Raw genomic sequence first — 8,159 nt, forward strand, 5'->3', positions numbered from 1 at the left:
TCTTTCCCTCTCGCTCCCTCCTTATCCGCGAGCGCTCCTCTCGAGTGCTGCGGCGCACGGCGAGCACCACGCCGGCACGCGACCAGCTGCCCTCTCTATCCCCCTCCCGCGCTCTCTCCCCCCCCACCCCACCGTCCACACCCTCCTCCGAATCCACATACCCCCCACCCCCTCTCAACTTCTCTCCCACGCCATGACGCACACGCACACGCACGCACACACTCTCTCTCTCTCTCTCTCTCTCTCTCTCTCTCTGTCTGTGTCCCTGTATACTTGGCCCTCTCCCGTCCAGCCGTCTCGCGCACCACCTCTTCGTATCAAACTGCGCCTGCCGTCCTTCTAAATTCACTTCTTACTTGGCCCTCTCCCGTCCCGCCGTCTCGCGCACCACCTCTTCGTATCAAACTGCGCCTGCCGTCCTTCTAAATTCACTTCTTGCATCTCTACCTACGGTCCAATGATCCTCCGATTCGAATCTCGCTAGAGCTCGAGACTTCCTTCTTCCTTCTTCCTTCTTCCTTCGTTCACCTCCTCCTTATCCTCTTCCGTATTAGCTCTTCCTCCTTGTATACTCTCGTCTTCTTGCTCTCTCTCTCTCTCTCTCTTTCTCTTTCTCTTTCTCTTTCTTTCTCTCTCACTCTCTCTCTCTCTCTCTCTCTCTCTGTCTCTCTGTCTTTGTCTCTATCTCTTCCCTCTCTTGTCTCGAACTTAGCATTTATTTTTCTTTTGATGCATCGAGGTAGTGGCTAGGCTATACATTTTTTTGCGCTTTATGATTTCCGAAGAATGAAATTGAGGAAGAAGAAAGACGAGAACGAAAAAACGCTTATTGCGTGCACGCCAGTGTGCAAGAAAGAAAGAGAGATAGAGAGATAGAGAGAGAGAGAGAGAGAGAGAGAGAGAATAAGGAGGCTTACGGTTTTATTATTATGTCAGAATTAATACACGAACAAATGTCAGAAATGAGTTTCTATGCCGTGAATCACGGAGAGGTGTGAAACCTAAAATTATATATCCATAAACATATAAATATTGATAAAGTAAACAAAATTTCAATAACAGTAAAACATCGTAGTTTTTCCTTTAGAGCAGCGTAAATTATGAATTGGAGAGCATCGATGATCCTAAAATACCATGATTAACGACTTTAATGAGCATAAAAACAAAATTGATCTTTAATCGGCATGAAGGCTCGAGCACGTATACTCGTCCCTGTGTGTACAAATGTAAAGCGAAGGCTGGACTGAGCGTTGGCCCATTCGTCAGTGAATAAAAGGCAGTGCGGATGTAAAAGCCGAGATGTAAAAGGGATAGAGAGAGAGAGAGAGAGAGAGAGAGAGAGAGAGAGAGAGAGAGAGGTAGGAATAAGAAAGTTCGAGTGGCTGGAGTCACGTGGCAGTACGGGGGTCCCGCGGAGAAGCGTCCGAGAGAGGTGTCCGCGTTCGGTCTACTCCCACCTTTAGCGCACGACGTTGGTGGACTCGATGAGAAGAGAGAGGAAAAACGAAGGAGAAGATCGCGAGTGGGTCCACGGGAGTAAAATCCCCTCTTGGGTGCGGACTCGGGCGAACCGGAACGCGGACCGCGGCTCCGTGAGTCGATATCGCACGCGCCGCGACGTGAGATCCCGAAAGACCGCTATTACGGTTTTGCTCGACGTTCCTTTTATCAGCGCCACCGCACTCTTCCTCAGTTCCCTCATTGACTTTCCCGTCCCCTTTCCCCATGCTCAGCGCGCTTTTACTCTCATTCATCGCTCATTCTTTGCTCATTTCTCCTCTATGCGGCATTCGCAATGGTATTCTTGTCGAATGATACTCATTATATCCTGCCGAATGCAGTGGTTTGAAGAGAAATTTTAATTCCCTTATTCGACCGGTTTAACATAAACACTTATTTTACTTACTGAAATGGCAGTGTAATAGTACTATAGCTGAGGTTATTCCAAGCAGTTTGTTGTTAATTAGGTTGCAACAATCGTTACTCAAAAAGTCTATGAAATGAAAAGAAAATCTGTCTCACCTTTTAAAATAGAATTCAAAACATTGGTTGATAATTTACATTGGTGTTCATTACTCTAATTTCAGTTGTATATAATTTACCGTTTAAGATTAGATCCATTAGAATAATGAAAGGAAACTGCCGAGATACTTTAGAGCTAACAAAATGAAACTACTCATCAGCAGAGTTGATCGATGTGAAAGACAAAGAGCATCGGGCAAGCAGGCAGGCGTACAAATCTCCTCGAGTAAATCGAGAAGCTGCTACGCTATAAGTCGAGATTGTGTGTGAGTGTGCGTGCGTGCGTGCGTGCGTGCGTGCGGGCGTGCGTATGCGTGTGTGCGCGTGAGATACCTCATAGTATGGAATCTTGGTGATCCGTTTTATTCAGACAGTAGTACAGGCCTTACACAAGGTGTATTTATAATTCCTACACAACTTTAGTTATAATTCCTCACAACGAAGAAATATATATATATATATATATATATATATATAGAAAGAGAGAGGTAGAGATAGTGGTGTGAGTGATTAAGTGAGAGGGAAGGGGGATAGTAAAGAAATATAACAAAGGGTTAGAGAGTGAGAAAGAGAGTACGGCTTTTTGCAGATTAGTAGCAGAAATCATAAGCAAACCTCGAATGTTCCATTTGAAAATACCAAAATTTCTCTTACAATAATAATCTTAATCCATAATACATTACAGATCTATACATGATTAATAAAATATTCATTTCTAGATTGAGCTAATCGATTATGGAATGCCGTAAATGCCCATAAAGTCAGAGACTTAACGCTAATACGATATAACCGTGGGGAAAGGTGTATGGGCAATTTGTCGAACACTTATCGCAATATTTGTATCCCACTATTTCCGAGTCCTGTACGAGCAATCTATATACGTTTTATAAAGAGTTTTTTTTTTCTTTTTTATAAAATAGCGATTGTATATAAGGCGATAAGAGACAATCAAATCGACATCAGACTCGAAGTGAAAAGAGTGAAAAGCCACAATCCTCGCACGAGCATTTTTCACGATCCCATGGGCACTCGACACTTGTTGCACGCGGCCGTGAGATTGCGAAATTTAACAATCAATCGCTTCCGGCTCGTCTTTCGAGCCAGTCCTTATTGTTGACACATCGCGTCCTCCGCGTGACGATTCTTCGGGCTCGCGCGTAGGCGACTAATAATATGGCATTTCGCTTACTTCTTAAACGACGTGCGCATAGAATAGAATGCGCCCGTGCGCGGGTCTCGCCTTTAATTCAAAAGACGACGACACAACCAAACAACGACAACGTGTGACAATGTATCGACCCCGTACATCCATTATGACACTACCCTCATTTCGTTGTCGTAGATTCCTTCTTTCTCTTTCACTTCGAGAGCCTTGCGAAATGTCGAAGTTCTCGCTCCGTCGGCCGCTCCACGTGTCGCCAATAGAGGAGTAAAAACTTCGTCGCTAATATCGACTTCTTACTATTTGTATACCATAAGCACGTATTGTTTTGCGCTCGAGCGCGATGCAAATAAAAATGCTTAATATATGAAAAATAGATAGGCGCGGACTTTTAGTATGTGCTGTCACTGATTAAAAATTTCATGCCGGGAGTGAAAAAATTCAAGGAATTTGCATGGCGAAACTACCACGGCATAACCGCAACTGCAACGCTACCCTACGCTCCTCGATATGTGCCTTTTTTTTTCTTTTTTCGTTTCTTTTCTTTTCTTTTTTTTTTTTTAGTGACAGTTTTTTACCGCGCCTTGCAATTACAACGCGATATTCCAGGAAAAGCCTTATACATTTTTTCCTTTTCATTATATGCATTTATACATATTTATACATACTTATACATATATATATATATATATATATATATACAAAGCGTGATTCCGGCCAAGTTGTTCACAAAACACCAAACACCAATTGCTTTGCTCCGAGCCGTAGCATCGACGGCTTTTTTTCTTTTTTTTTTAATATCCTACATTGTACAAACAATCGTTTACGAGGATTCGTTATTGCGATTATGGGAGTCGTAAAGTAGAGGCGCACTTTACAACACTGAGGAACAGGCGGCACAGTTTGGTTTTTTTTCCCCCCTCTCGGCATTTCGTTGAAACGACAATGGCGGCACGCTTCGGTGGTAAAATCGATCATCGGGCCATATCGAAAGGAGCGGATTAACCAACGAGGCCCAAGGATGTGTCAATAGTGCAGATTCCCCTGGCTAATTCAGCCGATCGACGACTGCGCCGCAGTCCGGGGATTTCGTCAAGTCGTAATTTCACAGATTCTTTAATGCCGATCGCGCCCTCCTTTCTCATAATTTTATTTCGCGGGGGAGTCGCGTCGCCGGGCGTCGTCTTAAATCTTTATTTAATGTCGGGTTTTGCGTTTCGGCGCAAAATGCCGAACTCGAGGCAAGCTAGTTGCTCGGGACCCTGTCACCGCGACCTTTTCGACACCTCGCAAAACCTCTGCCTGCACAGACTCGACGGCTAGATAAATAAATTCAAGTGTCTGTCTTTGCAAAACTAGCCTCGTCGATACGAAATCGCACCTTCCTTTCACTCTCTCCTTCTCTCTCTCTCTCTCTCTCTCTCTCTCTCTCTCTCTCTCTTTGACTCTAATCCCCCCCTCTCTCTATCTATCTATCTATCTATCTATCAGTCTGTCTTCCTTTCTTTCTCTCTTCCGTTCATTCTTTTCGTTTTCCAAAGTTCGAGTGAAACTTGCGGTTTAAATGTAAAAAAAAAATTAACCACGTTACGTGTATGTAACGTCAATCCTGGTAATTTAATCATGCGTGTCTATTTCTCAAGCTTTCTTACAATTTCTCACATTCTTTCTTATTCATTATATTCAGTTAGATTCCCCAGCAGTTTCTCACATTTAAAGGAACTAAATGCACATCTTAAATCATTAAGATAATTTTATACTTTATGTGGGGCTATTATTTTAAATATGTACGTAACCTGCATTTACACGTATATCATTAAGAGATGCCTGAAATCCAACAATATGCGCGATCGCAAAGTGCCTAAATTCTCGATCCTTTTCTATCTTTCCTATTTCTGTTTTATTTTTGTTTTTTATCTGTTTTTATTTTTTGCTCTTGTTTTGTTGTTCTTTAAATTTACTAGTTAGGGTAAGCATCGAACTTTTACTTGCGAATTATTATCACTAACGATTATCAATTGGACGCTAAGCGTAATAGGGCGGGGGGAGGGCGCATTTTCCAATTATGATTAGGGCATGAGTTTGGCTTTCACGAACGGGCGCGTTAAACTCGAAGCAAAGAGTTATTGTCGAGTAAATCCGGGCGTGACCAGGTAGAGAGAGAGAGAGAGAGAGAGAGAGAGAGAGAGAGAGCTCCGTTCTCACACATGTCGCGCGCGGCCAAGTGGGCGCCATTTTATAAAATCAACACGCTGAAGTAAAGAATGCGTATAATCGAAGAGCTCATCGTATGGAACGAAACGGAACGGACCATCCTAGAAGAACTAGCGGGGCTAACAGTCGCGTAACGCGCGGAACGTCCGTGGATTGGTCAAGTGAGAGAGAAAGAGTCGAACGCGTCACAGTGGGAGGAGCGCAGTCCGTCGACTACAAATATAACTGGTGAAGCGCCTATCGGTGGCATATGTGCATATGTATTCCGTATGCATAATGCATGGCCAGACGCAAGTGTCAGGCGTGTGCAAATAAATGCCGAAGGGGTCTTGACTGACTCCACCTCGAACGCGCGCCGCATCTCTCGCTCAGGCACTCATACTCGCCTATGGCAAAGATGCCATTATTCTGGATGCTCTGGAGGAGCTTTCGAGTGTGCTTAATCGTTGGACGGGGAGTAGCTGCTCGTTGATGCGAGCTTCGTCCCAAGCGCTAATCGCCTCCCTCTTTATAAATCATTCGTTCGCCGAGCGAATCGAGACTGGTGGCTTTGTTTAGGATACCAAGACTCGGTCGCACTCCCATTCATATAAGTGATGACTGCATTTGTATTTACGTGCGATTTGCCCTCCGCGTGGATTCATAGTTAATGCATTATGAATGTATAATACTTTCACTTTAAAATCGTATGGAAATTATGTGAAATCGCATCAGTAGTACAAGTTTGGTATGGTAAGACTACGAGCAACAAAATTACCCTACATCCGATTGACAAGTGAATAAATGCACGTGATTTATTTGGCAAGTTTGAGAGGGAGAGAGAGAGACAGAGAAAAAAGGTTGGGACGCTTGATTGAATATAAATAAGATATTATAGGTCGGGTAGAGATAGATAGATGGATAGATAGATAGATAGATAGATAGATAGAGAGAGAGAGAGAGAGAGAGAGAGAGAGAGAGAGAGTGAGTGAAAGAGCGATTGAGCGGGCGGGTGGGGTGCTTGTGTGTGAGAGGATTATTTCCTCATTTTTATTTATTCATTGTGGATTTTTATTTATTATTATTATCTATTGTTGTTGTTGTTGTTGTTGTTATTTCTCTTAATACGGACAAAAACGTGATGGTAGAGGGATGGGCTGGGAGGGAGGGGGATGGGATTTACGAGAGACGGGTGTAGGACACATTTGCAATGACGAAGAAAACCTTGGGACCCCATCAGCATTGTTAGACTCTATAGAATTTCGATGATACTTGGATTTCTTCTTTCTTCCTTCCTTCGTTTTGGTTTTAGTTTTGGTTTTGGTTTTCATTTTTTGTTTTTGTTTTTGTTTTTGTTTTTGTTCTTGTTCTTGTTTCTGAAAGCTTCTCACTCATTCTCTACGGTAGCTACTTAAGAGACGGCCGTAAAATTTCTAAATTACAAATTTCTATTTAAATATTCTAGAGAATGCCGCGTTTAAGTGTCGACTATTCAATAAAATATTTAAAAACAGTTTCCAAGTTATAAATCTTTTTTAACTGTGCATGCATAATATTCTACTGCGCTACCGATTATAAGTGGTGCCTCCGCGGATGCGCAGCCAAGCATGTAATTTCGGATATGTGTACATCCGTGAACGACCTCGAGGCTACGTTTAGCGACGACAGATGGCGCGGACGCTCAAAGTCGTAGAACAATGCTCAACCGAAAGGTTGACTATCTCTACCAATAATGTCCGTAGCTAATCGTCGAGTCATGAAATCGAGGGGAGGAAGCTTTCGAGAAAAGGCGCGGATTTTTGTAATTTAAAAACCTGCCTCGTAATGAGTTTAGCAACGGTGGGCCAATTTCATTTCGGCAATGCTTATAAAACAAAAAAAGGAAAGAAAAAAATTAAGGGACGAGGGAAAAAGCAGATGCAAAGAAACAAAAAACAAATAACAAAAAACGAAAAACAAAAAACAAAAAATAACAAAAAACAAAAAATAACAAAAAACAGGGGAAAAAAGGAAGAAAAAAGTGAGAGGAACGAGAGCGACCGATTACAGTGAGAAATGAGGTAGGACGAAGCGAGCGAGTTGCAAAGTCTCTCGAAATTCTTAACGATAGCAGCCCGAACGCTACAACCGAACGCGAGGAATAATGTTATAAAATTAAGAAAGTGTGCTCGTGGACAAAAAATGCGGCGCAAGGGCGGGGAGCGAGGACAGGAAAAAGCAAAGGCAGGAAAGCCGAAGAGGGCAAAAAACTTCAATAACAAGCGGAGGCCGAAGCAACGGGAAGTACGGGAACGGACGTCATCTGCGGTGGTGTCGAGCTGGGAATGCTAATAGGCTTTACAAGTATCCATCGTCGGGGATCGATCCCAAGATTCTCCAGGATCAGGTAGCAGCCTATCAGCAGCGGGACCCCGGCAATTTCCGAGGGCGATGCCCATCAACGAGCTCATCTCGTTGATTGCGAGTGCGAAGGGCGAGTTTGCGCTCATTGTCATCGTTTGCCGCGATGGCCTTAGTCGGCCGATCGACTCACTCGACTTAGTCAGCGTTGCTCCTGCGAATCGCCTTCGGACGCTAGCGCGTCTCAGGCCTCGATTTATGCACTTTCTAAAAATTTTTTTTTATTACTTTCGACAGATTACGCGCCATTCTAAAACGCGCCGGACAATTATGAAACAAAGTCATTCCGCGATCGCTTCTTTATCTTATTATTCTAGTTGTGAGGAGATTGGAAACGAATTCTCTCTCTCTCTCTTTCTCTCTCTCTCTTTCTCTCTCTCTC

This window comes from Ceratosolen solmsi, unplaced genomic scaffold, assembly GCF_000503995.2.
Source record: "Ceratosolen solmsi marchali unplaced genomic scaffold, CerSol_1.0 scaffold1, whole genome shotgun sequence".
NCBI lineage: Eukaryota > Metazoa > Arthropoda > Insecta > Hymenoptera > Agaonidae > Ceratosolen > Ceratosolen solmsi.